This window comes from Canis lupus, chromosome 15 (genome assembly GCF_048164855.1).
Source record: "Canis lupus baileyi chromosome 15, mCanLup2.hap1, whole genome shotgun sequence".
Classification (NCBI taxonomy): domain Eukaryota; kingdom Metazoa; phylum Chordata; class Mammalia; order Carnivora; family Canidae; genus Canis; species Canis lupus.
In genome coordinates, this window is record NC_132852.1 from 11591552 (window position 1) to 11610946 (window position 19395).

A 19395-nucleotide genomic window follows, 5' to 3' on the forward strand; every position below is an offset into this window, starting at 1 on the left:
CGTGTAAATTGCCCTGGATAACATTGACATTTTCACAATATTAATTCTGCCAATCCATGAGCATGGAATATTTTTCCATCTCTTTGTGTCTTCCTCAATTTCTTTCAGAAGTGTTCTATAGTTTTGAGGGTATAGATCCTTTACCTCTTTGGTTAGGTTTATTCCTAGGTATCTTATGCTTTTGGGTGCAATTGTAAATGGGATTGACTCCTTAATTTCTCTTTCTTCAGTCTCATTGTTAGTGTATAGAAATGCCACTGACTTCTGGGCATTGATTTTGTATCCTGCCACGCTACCGAATTGCTGTATGAGTTCTAGCAATCTTGGGGTGGAGACTTTTGGGTTTTCTATGTAGAGTATCATGTCATCGGCGAAGAGGGAGAGTTTGACTTCTTCTTTGCCAATTTGAATGCCTTTAATGTCTTTTTGTTGTCTGATTGCTGAGGCTAGGACTTCCAGTACTATGTTGAATAGCAGTGGTGAGAGTGGACATCCCTGTCTTGTTCCTGATCTTAGGGGAAAGGCTCCCAGTGCTTCCCCATTGAGAATGATATTTGCTGTGGGCTTTTCATAGATGGCTTTTAAGATGTCGAGGAATGTTCCCTCTATCCCTACACTCTGAAGAGTTTTGATCAGGAATGGATGCTGTATTTTGTCAAATGCTTTCTCTGCATCCAATGAGAGGATCATATGGTTCTTGGTTTTTCTCTTGCTGATATGATGAATCACATTGATTGTTTTACGGGTGTTGAACCAGCCTTGTGTCCCAGGGATAAATCCTACTTGGTCATGGTGAATAATTTTCTTAATGTACTGTTGGATCCTATTGGCCAGTATCTTGTTGAGAATTTTTGCATCCATGTTCATCAGGGATATTGGTCTGTAATTCTCCTTTTTGGCGGGGTCTTTGTCTGGCTTTGGAATTAAGGTGATGCTGGCTTCATAGAACGAATTTGGAAGTACTCCATCTCTTTCTATCTTTCCAAACAGCTTTAGGAGAATAGGTATGATTTCTTCTTTAAACGTTTGATAAAATTCTCCTGGGAAGCCATCTGGCCCTGGACTCTTGTGTCTTGGGAGGTTTTTGATGACTGCTTCAATTTCCTCCCTGGTTATTGGCCTGTTCAGGTTTTCTATTTCTTCCTGTTCCAGTTTTGGTAGTTTGTGGCTTTCCAGGAATGCGTCCATTTCTTCTAGATTGCCTAATTTATTGGCGTATAGCTGTTCATAATATGTTTTTAAAATCGTTTGTATTTCCTTGGTGTTGGTAGTGATCTCTCCTTTCTCATTCATGATTTTATTAATTTGAGTCTTCTCTCTCTTCTTTTTAATAAGGCTGGCTAATGGTTTATCTATCTTATTAATTCTTTCAAAGAACCAACTCCTGGTTCTGTTGATCTGTTCCACAGTTCTTCTGGTCTCGATTTCGTTGAGTTCTGCTCGAATCTTTATTAGCTCCCTTCTTCTCTTGGGTGTAGGATCTATTTGCTGTTTTTTCTCTAGCTCCTTTATGTGTAAGGTTAGCTTTTGTATTTGAGTTCTTTCCAGTTTTTGAATGGATGCTTGTATTGCGATGTATTTCCCCCTTAGGACTGCTTTTGCTGCATCCCAAAGATTTTGAACGGTTGTACCTTCATTCTCATTAGTTTCCATGAATCTTTTTAATTCTTCCTTAATTTCCTGGTTGACCCTTTTATCTTTTAGCAGGATGGTCCTTAACCTCCACGTGTTTGAGGTCCTTCCAAACTTCTTGTTGTGATTTAGTTCTCATTTCAAGGCATTATGGTCCGAGAATATGCAGGGGACAATCCCAATCTTTTGGTATCGGTTCAGACCCGATTTGTGACCCAATATGTGGTCTATTCTGGAGAAAGTTCCATGTGCGCTTGAGAAGAATGTGTATTCAGTTGAGTTTGGATGTAAAGTTCTGTAGATATCTGTGAAATCCATCTGGTCCAGTGTATCATTTAAAGCTCTCGTTTCTTTGGAGATGTTTTGCTTAGAAGACCTATCGAGTATAGAAAGAGCTAGATTGAAGTCACCAAGTATAAGTGTATTATTATCTAAGTATTTCTTCACTTTGGTTAATAATTGATTTATATATTTGGCAGCTCCCACATTCGGAGCATATATATTGAGGATTGTTAAGTCCTCTTGTTGAATAGATAGATCCTTTAAGTATGATATAGTGTCCCTCTTCATCTCTCACTACAGTCTTTGGGGTAAATTTTAGTTTATCTGATATAAGGATGGCTACCCCTGCTTTCTTTTGAGGACCATTCGAATGGTAAATGGTTCTCAAGGAACCGATTAAACGAGTTTCTTGCTCTCAGAGAATTTGTTTTTGGAGAAGGAAGATGATGCACGAGCAAACAAATAAATAAATAGAAATAAGTGCTATGAATTAAAAATAGAACAGGAGATACAGGATAAGAGAGGGTGCTCTTCTTAGTAGGAAGGTAACAATAGGATTGTGTAAGCAGATTAGGAGAGTAGAGACATAACTGTTATGAGTTGTGAACTAAGAATTATCTGAGAAAAGATGTTTGAGGAGGAAAAACAAATGCAAAGGCTCTGTTCAAGGAGTAGCAAAGAGGTAGTCACTTCATCATTCTAGAGATCTCATTTCTATTGAGCTTAAATTTGACAAAAACAGCTTTTCTCTCAAAATTTCATTGAAAACTGAACTGTTAACTAAACTTCTTGAAATATACATCTGGTGTGCCCTTGTGGAGCCACTCACCTGGGCATAAGCAAACCATTGTTTGAACATCAGAAGTCCAGATTGCTTTTACCCTGTTATTGTGTCCACCTCTGTTGTATGTCAGAATCCTTTTTGATTTTGTCCTGATTCTGATTACCTTTCCTCCTGCCCATATATTATACAAATATATTTTTGCTGAAATATAGTTTAGTTACCCTAAGTATCACATGTTCAAAACATTTTGCAACGTATATATAAATACATGGTAATGTTAAGTCAAAAGTAAAGCCTAATCTATTGGTTGTTTCATTATTAAATTCAATAGTACATGGCATATTTTTCAATTGATTTCAGATGTGTTTAATAATTTTTCAGATCCTCTGTAAGTTTTGCTTTGTCTAATGGACTCTAATCTGAAAACAAATAATTATATCAAGATATAACACAGGATACTGGTGAGGACCATGGATTTTGGAGACTGACTTCCAGGATTTGTACTTGCCACTTAGCAGGCAGATAATTCCTCTATCTGTAAAATACAGATAATATTAATGCTACTCTAACAGAGTCATTATGAAGATTAGCTGAATTAATGATCATAAAGTCCTTAAAATCATGACATCACTACAATAAACATGTTTGTTAAAATCTAAAAATAGTTGACTATCTCATTCATTTATTGCAAGTGACAAGTCTAAATTACTAAATTCATAAAGTCCTCAGTATTTGGAAATATAAAGTTCTGCTGTTTTGTTTTTTACTGTTTGTTATAGTTCTAAGTATAATTTTAAATTTAGAAATATTACAGTCCTAGCCTGAGTTATTTAAATAAACAGCAAAAGTAGTTTAAAGGTGTTTCCAGTTGGCTTTCCTTTTCTGTAACTTGATCAAAGAACTATGACCGTGTCCATAAAGTGAACAAATAAGACTTTATTTACTACAATGGACTATTTGTGTATAAGAAACATCTTTAAATTTGTCATCCATAAGTATTTACCCTTTTAGTAAAGTCATACAGTGAATGTATTTAAATTGGTGCCTAAAATGAAGTATTTGCATGTAAATTAAATATTTGTCATTCTCTTAGAGTATATATCAGTGGTAATAACATCACAAAGTAGAGCTGCCTTTGATAAAGAGTAATGAGCTGTAAGTTTCTGTAGTGAAGCTACAATACTGGCTATAACCAAGGTCATGATACAGACTAGCTGAGTGACCTTAACCATCTTAACTTTCCCAGATTTAATTTCTTCAGTGCTACAATTAAAGAGTTGATCCCCTTGGTTAGCAAGATTTCTTCCAACTCGAAAGAACAGAAAACAGCTAGGAGAAAATGAAAATATTTGCCAAATCAATTTAATTAAGTTGTAAAATAACAATAAATTATTCCATGCCTAAAATTTTGAACTTGAACCAAATATAACTTCATATATTTGATAAATAGTATGAAAAATTCTTAAATTCGTTAACAATCACACATCTTTTATTGTAGCTAATAGGTTCTGAGATTAATTCCAGAACAACCATCTATATTAGTTGATGAAAAAAAAGATTTTAACATCTTGTATTTAGAGTTTAGCCTCAGAAACTTTTAATTTATAATAAGCTAATTTTAGAGCATTTTTAAAGTTCACAGCAAAATTTAAGCAGAAGATACAGGGGTATCCCATCTATTTCCCATACGCATGCATAGCTTTCCCCATCATCAACATCATTCACTGGAGTGTAGACTTTTTACAAGGAACAACCTATATGGACACATCATAATCATCTCAAAGTCTATAGTTTATTTTAGGGTTCACTTTTGGTATTGTACATTATAAGTTTGGGCAAATATATAATAATGTATAACCACCATTATAATATCACATGCAGTATTTTTACTGTCCCCAAAATCATCTGTACTCTCCCTATTCATTTCTCTTCCACCCTTTCGCCCCTGGCAACTACTGTTCTTTTTATTGTCTTCATAGTTTTGCCTTTTCCAGAATGTGATAAAATTGGAATCATATATCACTTTTTTGGCGTGGCACCTTTCACATAAAAATGCAATTAACTTTTTTCCATGTTTTTTCATGACCTCTTTAGTGCTGAATAATATTCCATTGTCTAGAAGGAACAGAGTTTATTTATCCATTCACCTACTGAGAGGCATCTTGCTTGTTTTCAAGATTTGGCAGTAATAAATGAATGAAGCAGATATAAGTGTCCATAGGCAGGTTTTTGTGTGTACGTAGGTTTTCATTACCTTTGAGTGAGTACCGAGGAGTGGAATTGCTGCATCATATGATGGGAGATTATTTAGCTTGTGAGAAATAGCCAGACTGTCTTTCAGAGGGGCTGTACTGTCTTGCATCCTCATTAGCAGTGAATGACTCTTTTTGCCACACATCCTTACCAGCATTTGATGTTATGCTAATAGGAGTGTAGTAGTATCTTACTAGTGTTTTAATATTCAATTCCCTAAGAAACGTTTCTAAATGTAGGAGCTTGTGAGAAAATAAATGAATCTGTGAAAACAAACAAGCAAAACAACATCTGATAATATTATTTATGCAGCTTGTGATTAATCCTGAACAAAAAAGCAGGGATGATGATAATTAATAAAATATTTCAATAAATTGAGGGTTTTTATTAATTTCTTGGTTCTTGTTTATAAACTATTGTGTATATGCTTGAATAGTCAAATATTTCTAGCCTAAAAACTGGATATTTTTCTTTCTTTTAGCTAAATCAAGAGTTCATTGAACATTGTACACAATCTCTTACTTCTAGGTTACTCTCTTACACATTACACATTGGTACTTCTCATCCTCAATGCCAAGAGCAGTTGCTGGGTCAGAAGCATTAGAAATAACCAGAGGATTGTCTTAGTTTGGTGAATATAGTTGTTTTATCTGGTGCAAGTTAAATTCTAGACAGTGTGGATGTAACTGTTGTGTATATGTTGTATATATTCTAATTTTAAGTCAGTATCTGTACACAGAGGGTACATGGATTTGTCTACAGTTGTTTAAATAGAGGTGGCTTAGGGGCACCTGGATAGTGCAGTCAGTGAAGCTTCTGATTGTTGGTTTAGGCTCTGGTCATGAACTCTGGGTTGTGACACTGAGCTCCATAATGGGCTCTGAGCTGAGCGCAGAGTCTGCTTACGACTCTTTCTCTCTCCCTCTGTTTCTGCCCCTGCTTGCTTAATCACTCTCTCTCAAATAAAATAATTAATCTTTAAAGAAAAAACAAAAAAACAAAACAAAAAAAAAAACAGAGCCCGCTTGAACAAGGAGAGAATTTCAAGTAAGCTAGATGTGTCTGGAAAAAAAAAAAAAGAAAGAAAAGAAACTTTACCAGTAATAGGCAGGACGGATTCCCCTCTGATGTTATTCAAAATAATCATGTAGGAACATGTCAGAGTCAAGCCTCTTTGACAAGATGAGGATAAGTCAGTTTCTAGCTGATGGCTGGTCTTCACAAAGTCAGTCCTGCATTTCCTGAGAACTAAAACTCTGGGTAACTATTCTGTGTTAATAAAGCTGATAATTAGGCCCTGGTGATTTGGGGCCATGTAGGGCTGAACTGCTCAGCTCCATATTACCTCCCAGCTTGTAATTGAGAAATGAGTCAACAATATCTAATTAATTTGATACAGAACACTTTAATTATATTGCCTCTATCTTTATGTAGAGAATGCATTATCACATGTAGAGCAGTAATTTGTGTTTCTCTAGCCAAGAATCATTTTAGAGTAGAATATTCTTTATTTGTGATATTCTTTAGCAGTTTTTCATTTTCATATGTGTATATATGGTAACCCAGAGCATATTATTTTTTAAATGTTATTTAGTATCTTAACATTTCTTAAAGTCTAAATAGCGATTAGGCTATCTTATTTTATTAGATGTTGTATTGGATTCTGATGGCCGTTATAACATTTCCCACAAATTCAGTTGGCTAGGGGGATCCCTGGGTGGCTCAGCAGTTTAGTGCCTGCCTTCGGCTTAGGGTGTGATCCTGGAGTCCCGGGATCGAGTCCCACATCAGGCTCCCTGCATGGAGCCTGCTTTTCCCTCTACCTCTCTCTCTCTCTCTCTCATGATTAAATAAAATCTTAAAAAAGAAAAAATCAGTTGGCTAGAGCAGCACAGAGTTGTTGTCTTACATACAGTTTTGGAGGTTGGAAGTCTGAATGAGTCTCACTAAGTGAAAAGCAATGTGCCTGTGTTCCTTCCAGAAACTATAGGGGAGAATGGGAGAGAATGTATTTCCTTATCCTTCCCAGCTTCTAGAGGCTGCCCTCTTCCTTTGGTACCTGGTACCTTTCATTTTCTAACCACCAATGGCTGCTCAGATTTTCCCTCTAACAGGGCTCCTTCTGCCTCCCTCTTTCGCTTTTTAATGACTCTTATGAGTACTTTGGCCCCACTCTGATAACCAGGATAATCTACTGTCAGCTGATTGCTGACCTTCATTCCAACTGCAATGTCAACATAACATGACACATTTGCAGGTTCTGAGGATTAGTTACGATGGAGACATTTTGGGGAGACCATTGTTCTGCCTATCACCCCTGTCTTGTTTGGAGATATCTAATAAGAATGCAGGTAGTGTGATGGGGTAGCTGAGTAACTGGCATTAAGGAGGGCATGTAATGTGATGAACACTGGATATTGTACTATATTGAAAAATTTAACTTTTTAAAATATTTTTTTTATTTATTCATGAGAGACAAAGAAAAGCAGAGTCACAGGCAGAGGGAGAAGCAGGCCCCATGTAGAGAGCCTGAAGTAGGACTTGATCGCAGGACTCCAGGATCAACCCTGAGCCAAAGGCAGACGCTCAACCAATGAACCACCCAGGCATCTGACTAATTGAGTTTAAATAAAAAATTAAAAATAAAAGAATACGAGGACAGAAATGCAACGTGTTAGTTTATATAATAAAGGTATTCATACACCTTACATAACAGTAGTCTGGAGATGGGAATTCTGGAATGCCTTGCACATTGTTATCAATTTCCAACACTCCTTTTTCTCCCTGCTTCACCACTGGAAGTCATGACTTTCACATCTGTCCAATATGTCTCCTTCTGAGAAGGAAGGAAAGGAAAGAAAAGAGAGCAAAGAGATAGGCCATTAAAAAATGTTTCCCAGAAATACTACTGAGTGACAAATGCTTATGCTTTGTTGGCCACAACCAGGTCACATGGTATTTCTTGCTGTAAAGTAACCAGGAGAGATTACTCCTTTTGAGGCATATTGTCACCCAGAGGAAAAAAGCAGCACTCTATTAGTAAGAAAGACAGAGAGAAGGGATCTTGAGTAGGAAATTAGGAATATTTGCTATTTCACTTAGAGACACATGATAGGAATATCTCATTGAGGACATTGGGAAAACACATGATCTATAATATAGTATGCCAATAAAAAGCCTCAAGAATAATACAAATACATAACAAAAAAAAGTCTTCTATTTTCATACTTTGTGTACAAAGTGTGTTAAATGTATTTTTTCAAGCAGTAAATTATTCTCTAAACACGTGCTCCATATCTTCTGCTTCAGTGATTCCCAAAACAATAGTGTACAAGAAAACCACTTGAGAGCTTAATTGAAATTTTCGATTCTCAGTTTCCACCAAAGATTCTGATTCAAAAGGTCTCGGAGGGGTGTGCATTTTAATGAGCACCTAACACAGGCAGTCTACAAACTACTTTGCTATAGTAAAAAAAAAAAAAAAGTCCCCAGTGAGTATACCTGCAATGAATTTAACATGTATTTATTGAGTGCCTGCTATAGAATCTGCACTAGACATCTTGAAGGGTATAAAGAAACAGTAGTCCTGATCCCTGTTCTTAAAGTGCTTCTAGTTTCAATGAAGCAACTGCATAGACCCATTTCCAACTGCTGAAATGTGACAGAAACCATAAAAAGAACAGACAGCAGGAAGCTCATTTTCCTTCATAACATCAACCGTGTTTATTTATTTTTTTTTTAATTTTTATTTATTTACTTATGATAGTCACAGAGAGAGAGAGAGAGGCAGAGACACAGGCAGAGGGAGAAGCAGGCTCCATGCATCGTGAGCCTGATATGGGATTCGATCCCGGGTCTCCAGGATCGCGCCCTGGGCCAAAGGCAGGCGCCAAACCGCTGCGCCACCCAGGGATCCCCATCAACCGTGTTTAATGCTTAATTTTTATTTGTGTGTATCTGATTATCTGCAGTCGTTACCACTAGAATATAAGCACTATACGAGCAGATAACATCTTCTCGTCATTGCTTTTTCTGTAAGTAGCAAAATGCTTAACCCTTTGTCAGAATGCAGTGATATACCATAGATATCTGTCAGCTGAAAATGGCCCGGGGTGTGCTCAGAATTTGTTGAAATGAATGAACTGAGAACATCAAAAAGACCTGCATAAGGGGGGAGATAGTGCAATTGGACTGGAAAGGTCTAAAGAAACAGAAATGGAAAAACTCTCCAGATTGAGATAGTGATATAGTCACAGGTGTGGGATAAAGTGCAAACACTGGACCAATTAGGTAACATGGAAGTTGTTTTCAATGAGGACTCAAAAGAAAGGTTTCTTTATGGTTTCCAGTTCTATTTTGTTTTGCAAAGAAAATCAAGTCTGGTATATGACGACAATTAAGAGAGTTAGTTCTCACCATCATTTCCTGGGGTATAATAGTAAAAAAGGTCTATATTTTTACAGTCCTGATACACTTCCAAAGAAGTTTATACTAGTTAGTTTACTTTTCTACATAAAAGTTGTACAAATTAAGTTGACTAAATACTGGCTGTGTTACAGCCATCACAACTGTTAGTAAATTACTATAACCACCGAAGTACAGCTACTAAAACACATGCATACACCCATGCCCGTGACACATGGACACACACATGCACACACACACACTCTCCAAACACAGACACTGAAGGTAGAAGAGTCGCATTATGATAGAATCCCTGGTTACACACCCACACTTTCTTTTTACATTTTGGGTCATGCTATTAATTCAGTATTTATTAATGATTTCTTACGGTCTTCTTGGATAGTAAATTATTATAAAACTCCTGAAAACTTTGACTAAATTTTTTCACTGTTACTATAAGTAAATACCAGCTAAATATAGTTTTCATGTTCCCATTGACAATTAGTTGAGTTCTGAAGGAACCAGGTAAAAGCTATGTCTTTTAGAACAAAAATATGTATCTTTTAAATGCTCCTCTCCTGTTTTCTTTACTCTCTTATCTCTTCTATAACCTAAAAGACACATTAAAAAAATTGAGTGAGCTTAAAGAATGGTGAAAATGATAAAAGGAAAAAAGGCCAATGGTCTAATAATGAAAATTAAGGATGCTTAATGTGAATGACTGAGAGGATGACAAATGAGAAAATATGATAACTATATATAAATACTTGCCATGATTTGTTATAAAAGAGAAGGAAGATTTATTTAATTGGCTAAGGTCTTAGAACAAGGAATAATGATCTTAAGTTTTAAAAAGATAAAAGTGTAAGTATTATGAAAAATGTTTCTGTCACTGAGAACAATTAGAAAGAATATTCTTCCCTGTAGACATGAGCAACTGGAGATGGCCAAGAGCAGACAAGATAAAACCTTTGGGGACATAATAGGCAGAAAAAGCCACTTTATAATGTCCTATTTCTTGAGATGAGGAGGACTTTCTTCTATAATATTTCCTTAATAACTTGAAAAAGAAATTAATGATCCATGAAATGGGAATCCTTATTTCAGTAGGGAGGTTATTCTGCAGACCTTGAAAAGATCTGCAGTTGAGGCCAAAATTCCTCTTATCACCATAGGCTTTATGTTCCTAAGTCAACTGCTGTTTCCCACCAAAATATCCTTTCTGTTCTTTTTCCTTCCCTGGGAATGGTTAGCTAAGGGCTACTTTAGTAAAACAAGCTAGTGTGAAAGTTTTCTTTACCCCACTCTATAGTATTTCTCAAGTATCTGTGCATCTCTCTACTTACCTACCTATCCACCCCAATTTCCCATTAAATATATTAATTCTTCCCCAGGTTGGACAGACCATGCTCTGATGTGTAGTGGAGTCTAGGTACAAGGATTTCTCTCAAATTGCTTGGTTTAAGATCTCCATAGAATATTCACATGGGCACTATGTTCTGATGAAATGGGCACATGGGTTCTGATGAAAGGATCACCACTTTTTCTGAGTCGATTAATGCGTGCATACACACATACATGTGTGCATATATATCTCTATCATCTATTTTATTAATTTCTTTTATTTTCATATTTTTACCACCATATCTAGTATATATGGTGATCTGTGTGAGCCAGAAAGAAATATATAGAGTGCCTTCACTGTTCTAAAATACTAATTTCATAATGGTATGTAGGTTGAAATAATGAATGACTAAAGGCTACAAATTCAATGTTTTTTTAATGTTTTTTTAATAATCCAATACAAATAGATGAGAAAAGTTGGAATAAGTGTTAACAATGGACGCATTGAAAATATGGACACATTAACAATATGAGAATGGGAAATTGAATGGGGTGATGAATATGTCTGTTTTGATACTTAGATATTTACTTCCTTATATATAAGGTAAGTTAGTTGGACGTAGCCATTCAGAATATTTCTTAAACATTTATTTGTCTCTTGTCTCTGTTTAAGCAAAGTCTTCAATTATTAAAATAAATCTAAACATTTTTTCATATCCTAATTACTCATGTACCCAGAGGTAACTGATTCTTTTGGTTTGTATCAAATAATATCTTATTCACATATATGTATATACAAATATATATACACACACTTAGGAATATATGAGTACATGTGAATATATGTATGTGCCTGCATGTAAAAAGTATATATTCATAAATCTATATAAATATGTGATATTTCATAAATAGGATGATATAGACCTTTGATATGCTATATATATAAAAGAAAGATCATAAAAGTCTATTTACTAAAATAGACTTTGAACTTTGATTGTCTTCCTGCTCCTAAAATTCTCTTGTTCTCACCAGACTGCTAGTTACTATTAGTCTTCTAAGAACCCTAAATCTACCTTTCAATTTCAGAAATTTCAGAAGTTTAAGTTACTTTAGAATTTCAGGGTTCAAAAGCCCTTGCAGACTCCAGTAGTCAAGGAAATAGATGGTTTTATTCTGTTTTAGTACTCGGAGCATTCAGTTGCAAATATTTGTTTATTTGCAGTTTCACCATTGTAATACCCCTGCTCCCTTTAGGCATTGCATCTTTAGCCTTTAATTTGGGACACTTCTCCATCTTAGCATTCCTTCTGCTCATCCTGAAACCACAGAGAGAAATCCTTTTGGGGGTGTTCTTAGAAAGTTATAATCATCTTCTCCTTTTTCATCTTCTCCTTCTCGTTTTTCTCTAATTAAAATGAACAGGGAAAAAAAAGGCAAGGAAAAGCAATCCAAATTCATCTCTCCTGTAGTAAATATAAGCTTGACCAAACTCTATAACTGCTCTCCACCACCCAGAAGGTCTACAGTTGACCCACTCCAATTATTACTATAATTGGACATTGCCATAGAATCATTTTCATTTTGTTAAAAAGTCCTTCTTTATATATGACCCATTTGTTTTCTTAATTTTAACCTCATATTTCTAAGTCTTTTAGTATAATTTTAACAAAATCCTAGATTTTTAGATACATCAATTTATTGTTTCTGTACACATTCTAAATATTATATATATTTTTGACAGTGAGGCTTAAATTTTAACCTAACAGTGTGTAACACACTAATAAGCAAAAACTAGATTTTTACCTCAAAAGAATAAATTGAAATAATCACAAAAGTACAGGGGCATCATGCTTGGTAAGTAAGTTAATACACAGGATATAAAAGTTATCACACAGTTTGACTCCTTGGAAAGTTGCTAATCTGCCATTATATTCTTCAAAGCACAGATACATTACTTTGTACTTAATAAAGTGAGTATGGTGAATATGCCATAAATTATTCAATATTTAGTATAAGATTTAACATTCTGTGCTAAGTAAAAATATGTGTATACATATACAGCCAGAGCAACAGAACTTTATGTATTCCTGCAGTGTGACTCGCAGTTTCAATTCCAAAGCATTGTTACACATCTACTTTGCTTTCTCTGTGGTTAAAAAAAGAAAATAAATTTAAGAAAGCTGCCATTCAAGGGTTATCTTAATAAACCTTGGGAATATGATACAAGCCAAATTCATGAACATTGTGTGATAAATACTTATACGATAAAATGTATTAAGAAATTAAAGATTCATAGCAGATTCTGATAAAAGAGAAATGTCAGTCACCTACTATGTTTAAATAGAAAGTACAAATGTTATCTGTATGATAGTCATTGGTGAGGTTTGTTTGTTTCTCTTAAAAGAAGAAGATCCCCAAATTCTTGCAGGTCGCAGTAGTTCATAGAGTTAAGTATGATTTCCTTTGGTTAGATTTGGTAATATTTTCTCAGCTTGCTCTTTGAGAAATTTTGAAAATAGCTTTTAAGCTCAAAGGTCTTGTTTTTTCCTCTTTTCATTAAACTTTTGATTTGAAGAAGAAATATTTAAGATGATACCTTCATATATCCTCTCTCATGGAGACCTATTTGAGGGTGAAATGATTGAAGAAAGTAGACACAGGTAAACTCTTCCATTCCTGGAGAATCAAAGTAAAATTAAACAAAAAATAAAGCAGCCAAATATACCTGATCCTTTAAGGATTTAAATTTTCAAACACCTATAAGAAGGCATTTGGAATTTTAACCCTATGCTGCTCTGAATCTAAAAACTACATATGCAAGAAAATTTTAACATAAAAAATGGACAGTTCCCTGTCATTTGGAGAACGTCACTCATGTGTGATGTGAGAAAACACTGGTTATATATATTTTTTTAATCCTGGGAAATCATAGAAAACTAAATATAATTATAAAAACAGTTTTAGGTAATGGTAATAATTATTTACAGCTGTTTGGTACCACATAGTGATGTGATAGGATCGAGGATTGAATGAAATAAACCTGGGTTCACATTTTTCTCTGACAATTTTAATCAAGATGAACTTGTGTAAATTACATATATACAAAATTCAATTTAATCATATGCAGAACGATCAATATCCATTTTCTGCAAATGGCACACCTTTCAGTCAACAGATGAGATATTCAAAAAATACACTTCTCTATTCTTCTAGATTAACAGTTATTTTCTAATATAATCTCTCAGTACCATGGATATTAGAAACTTCATATAAAAAAATCAGGGACCCATGACACGTCTCTTCTGCTGGGATTATATCTAAGACACAGAGAGCATGGGGCCAGCCTGTTGAAGGGATGACTAGGGCTGGGTCTTGGTGTGACTTCTCCACAGGGCATGTAGGCAGAGGTGGAGAGAATTCCCAGGAGTTGGAGTAAAACTCTGAACAACATACATTTTGCCATCAGGATGGGAGTAGGAGCTCAGAATTTTTTTTTTCTTAGCAAGACTCCTTTTTTCACTTCCAGTAATATTCATAGCTGCCCTGGGATCCTCGGGACTAAACTCATTTTACCCTTTATCCTATGTTCTTGATTGAATTCCCAAAGAACAGACTCTGAAAGGGGGAGTTGAATGCAGAAGGGGAGTTGTCCTTGGGGAATGCTCTTAGGATCTTGATCTGTAACGAAGGACAGAAGGCAGATGGGCAGAGGGAAAAGCTGCTCTGCAAGGTAATTGCAACTGATTCTTTAGGGAACTCTGTAGCTGGGATGGAATCTCAGTGTTGGCTGAGTCATTGGCCACTGGCTGCCCGTGCAGAGGTGGTCCTCTGCAACTGGGGGCTATCCCCAAGTGAGGGACAGGGTTGTATGTGATCAGAGGCTGACATTTGTAGCAGGTGAGAGGGCAAGTGCATTGGCTCAGATGAAGAGATGTAAGAGGTCCCACAGGATACGGTGGTGCCATTCCTTGATCTTTTGAGATCCATTTGATTCCTGGAGAAATCTGTCCCACCTAGAAAGAGCTTCTCCAAGATTCTGGTTGTTCTTCTTCTTTCCTGGGAAATTCATAAGAACATGGTTAACGTAGCCGTTCTTTGTTTCTTTTATCACTGATATAACCTCACCGACTAGAATGGTGCTTGCAATGTGGTAAGTATTCGATACAGTAATTAATTAATGAAGTCACAGGAGGATTTGCTGAGATATTCCTGTCTCCATCAGTTCTTTGATGACCAGTTCACAAAGGTCATTGTGATAACCTCTGTCCCAGTGGCAGGACTCTTGGTTCTCTTGGCTGTCTGGAGAATCTAACCCTGTTTCTAAATCCTTCTGGGGGATCCCTGGGTGGTGCAGCGGTTTGGCGCCTGCCTTTGGCCAGGGCGCAATCCTGGAGACCCAGGATCGAATCCCACGTCGGGCTCCCGGTGCATGGAGCCTGCTTCTCCCTCTGCCTGTGTCTCTGCCTCTCTCTCTCTCTGAGTGACTATCATAAATAAATTTTTAAAAAAATTAAAAAAAAATAAAAATAAATCCTTCTGGAAAAAAAATCCTTCTGAGCTGGGTCTGGGTGGTGACTCACAATTGCCTTCCTGCTAATTCCAGGCCATCTTCTGCACCTGCATCATGCCGATGTGGGGACTTCTGAGAGCCTGCCAGATGGCTTCCCTGCAGGGTAGGGTGGGCTTTCCTCTTGTCTTCCTCTTGTCTTCCTCTAAGCCCTCTGCTGTCTTTATTCTACCTCTACCTCTGCTCCCTGCTCTGGGTCCTTAATCAGAATCTGGAGTTTTGTCTGTATGGAGTCTAGTGTCAAGACTTTAGCATAACAAAAGCCTAAACTTCTGTGTTTGAAATATTTTCTTTTCTATCTTTATATCTCTTTCTTTGTTGAGGCAATGAATACTATTGAATAAATGGGTGGAAGGCAACAGAGTATAAAAAATGAAAACAAAAGGGTGACATATGTCTCAAGATATTATCTCACTACACTCCATATAGAGTAGTTTTTACATTCAAATAGTGTAAACCATTGAAGGTGCTGATTTTCCAGTAGTGGCAGGAATAGTAGTAACACTTTAATTTCTTATTTAAAAACATGAAACCACGTGGAAAAATACAGACATTTTATGATGTTTTCTCCCTCTGTGTTCCTGATCGTGTTAAGTTAAAGGCAAACAATTCTTGGCAATACAGGACATTAAGTTGTTTTTTTGGTTTGTGTGTGTGTGTTTGGATGAGCCTATACTTTCTTTCTTTTTTTTTTTTTTTAAGACTTTATTTATCCATGAGAGACACAGATTGAGAGAGAGAGAGAGAGGCAGAGGGAGAAGCAGGCTCCATGCAGGGAGCCCGACGTGGGACTCGATCCCAGGTCTCCAGGATCAGGCCCTGGACTGAAGGTGGCCGTAAAACGCTGAGCCACCTGAGCTGCCCAAGCCTGTACTTTCAAGACTTATACATTCTGTGAAAACTTTCTATGGTAGAAAACAACAACAACAACAACAAAAAAAAAAAAAAAAAAAGAAAAAAAAAAACCTCTCACATTCGCATTAATAAATTGGAAGTTTAGGTCGAAAGCATTTTTTAGGTGTTAGGTATACTTAAGAAAGCAAAAGTTCCATGGCCAGCACATTTAAAGAGAAACACATGAGAAATATACATAAGCTCTCAATTGATTTCATCAATATTCTAGTGGTGTACAATTTCTGATGAGGTATAATTCATCTTTGAATGGCTACACATGGAATTTTTTCCAGGATTGCGATAAATTAGATGTTACAATATGAAAAATTATACAAATCACTTTATATGTCATTATTAATTGGGTGTTTCTCCAGCAGTCAAGCCAGGCTCATTTGTTGGAATGGAATACCACAGCTTAATGTATCTAATAATGTCTTCTAAAGGATGAAATTACTCACAAGGGAGAGCCTGAAGAACAAGATCAATGAACTTATATTAGTGTAAATTATCACTGATTAATGAATGCAACATTGGGAATTGAAATTTAGTTAGAATTTAAACTTACTGCCAGTTTCCCAAGTTTAAATGAGATAAGCATTCCAAATATTGAAAACATAAATTATAATAATATGATATTTATCCCTGATAAATTCCTGACAAATTATGGCTAAAATTAGAAATATATAATGTACAGATAAGAAATATTAATTCAATATAACATTTATTGTGGAGAAAAACCCATATAAAAACATTTCTTATGTATTTGTCCCATTATGTAATTTGCCCCAAACTGAGCTTAAAATTGTTGCTTTGGAATAGAAACTAGTAACTTGAGAGCGTTTAGTATAGTTTTCAAATCTACCTAAATTCTGTTGTGCAATTAGGTCATGCCAAGAGAAATTAATCAACACAAAAGCATTTATTTTGTTTGTATTTCATTACAAAAAGTTGTTTACGGGAAAATAATTAAATGGAATGTTACTACATTTCCGTCTCTTTACAAAGTAATAATAACCTCTGTAAAGGGATTCAAGGTTAATCTTATCAAAGTAAACAGAAAAACTGAGAAGCAAAAATAACAAGTCTGGGTTCTCATGACCAGGAATTTTAACTGCTGAGACACAATTGTCACCAGATGATGCTTGCTCTGAACTGACACCCACAGAGGAATATAAAAAGGGGAGGATTTTATAATGAGAATGTTAGAGCTTGATGGGGTGTTGTAGGCGACAACTGCTTTGTGTGATGTGTTCCTGTTTTTCTGACTCACTTGGAATGGCATTTGTGGCAGTGATTGAGAATTCCATTCCCCATGGGTAGTTTCTAGGATAAAATAACTGATCAAAACATTTTATGGTTAAAAAAAACTGATGAATCTTAGAAATGTCATCAGCACGCTCTTCTTTGATAATCATATTAGTAGCACAAAGTGTACAAATAGTACATTGGTTTACAAAAAGGAAGACAATTATTCCAATTAACAGAACAATGTTAATTCAAAGGTGTATTTTTCCAATGGTATGAGCATGTAACAACATAACATACAAACTTAACAGTGAAAACCACTTATGTGATATTATTATGATTTTAAATCATATCTATATCCCATTGAAAATTGTGCCAACTTCCCAAAGGGTAGTTCAATCTACAAACAGTATTCTTAATACGTAAAAACAATTTTAATAGCGTAGTATGATAAAAATACTGAATCTGAAACTGAATTTTGACTCTTGTATTTCAAAACTAAAAAGAAAGCACTTCTCATATCTCCATATTAGCAAGTGTCACGTGGTCTCTGCTTCAGTCAGTATTCTTGACTTAGCTTCTTAGAGGAACTTTAGAGTCATTATGTGGGTGGAATAAAAGAGAGGATCAGATTAACAGATTTATTAAGTAATGAATATGAGCTGAGAAGATATAGATACTTATGAATGAAGACCTTAAAATTATTCATCATTTTTTGTTAAATTTAATTATTTTGAAGTAATAAGACTTCTCTAAAAGATTTTATTATCTTGAATAAGTGTATCAGGCAAATAGTACCTCTCTTTATGAAATCCTTTCACTTAAGCTTGTGAGTTCTGGCTGTATAATATATATTAATTAAATTTATGATAAATAAAAAGAGAACAATTCTAAGCACACTGATAATGTGAGTATTTTCAGTAGATAATGTATGATAATGTCATTTAGAAATGTTTCAAATAAAATATAATTAAATGATTCTGATATCTCTCTGTGTGTATATATATATATTTAAGAAACTCTACAGAGCAGGAGAAAATGCATGTTCTGGCAAATCTAAATTTATTTAACATAAAATAATTCTCACAATTTGTAAAAGTTCTAAATTAATAGCAGTAATTAATATAACTGATAATTTTTAATGAATGGTATTCAGTTTCTAACCTTTCCCTATTTTCTCTTTTGTGACTTTAGAGAAAGATAACATGAATTTGCTCAGTGTAAAGTACTTTTTTGTGTGTGTGCTCGGATTTAAAAAGCTAAAATGAGTTTTTTCTTAAGCTGCTTTATAGTTTATTAGTAGCTCACCTTTGAGATGTGATGCTATATATGCAAAGTTTGATTTCTTAAGCACTCATCTGTTTCCTATTCAGAGCTCTATATGTGTATTTAGAATACCAATTAAAAACACATCTCTTTATGAAGCGTAATTAAAACAGTATTTTACCTTCTATGATGAAAGAAACCCATAAAAATTCATTTTTATTTCTTTTATGTATGTAGCGCCTTAGCATGTTCTTCTTTCAAAATTAAATATAGATTTTCTAACTCTCACTCTTTGGACCCTAATGAGTATAGAATTTTAAATCTAAATAGAAGACCATTACCTGTTCTTTATTTTTTTTCCTCTTTCACTTACTTTTTTCAGCATTATTCTTCCTGTATCTCCCTATGTCCACTGATTACGTATATCCCTGATACCTTGGAACTAAGTACTGTCATTTTGATTGAGAGTGAGAGAGAAATACAAAGTATCAGGCCACAGCCCACATAGGACTCAGATCCTCTGTGTTGTTATCTGTCCTTTGCTTTTTCCACTATACCATAGTGACCTGGGTGAGATATAAAAGGAGACCATTTCTGAATTGTCTTTCTAGGTAGTATCTAGTTAAAGATTCATCTGCAACATGGTCATTTGCCTCTAAAATATATGCTGGCAATATATTAAGTTCAGTTTCACGTATATCTGTGACTTCCACATGTAAGTCCC

General features: G+C 35.2%; 1 long non-coding RNA gene across 1 annotated transcript in view; it reads left to right on the plus strand.

Annotated features, from left to right (window-relative positions):
- Positions 1-19395, plus strand: part of LOC140605468 (uncharacterized) — a 652182-nt gene that overhangs the window by 169949 nt on the left and 462838 nt on the right. The window lies entirely within an intron of this gene.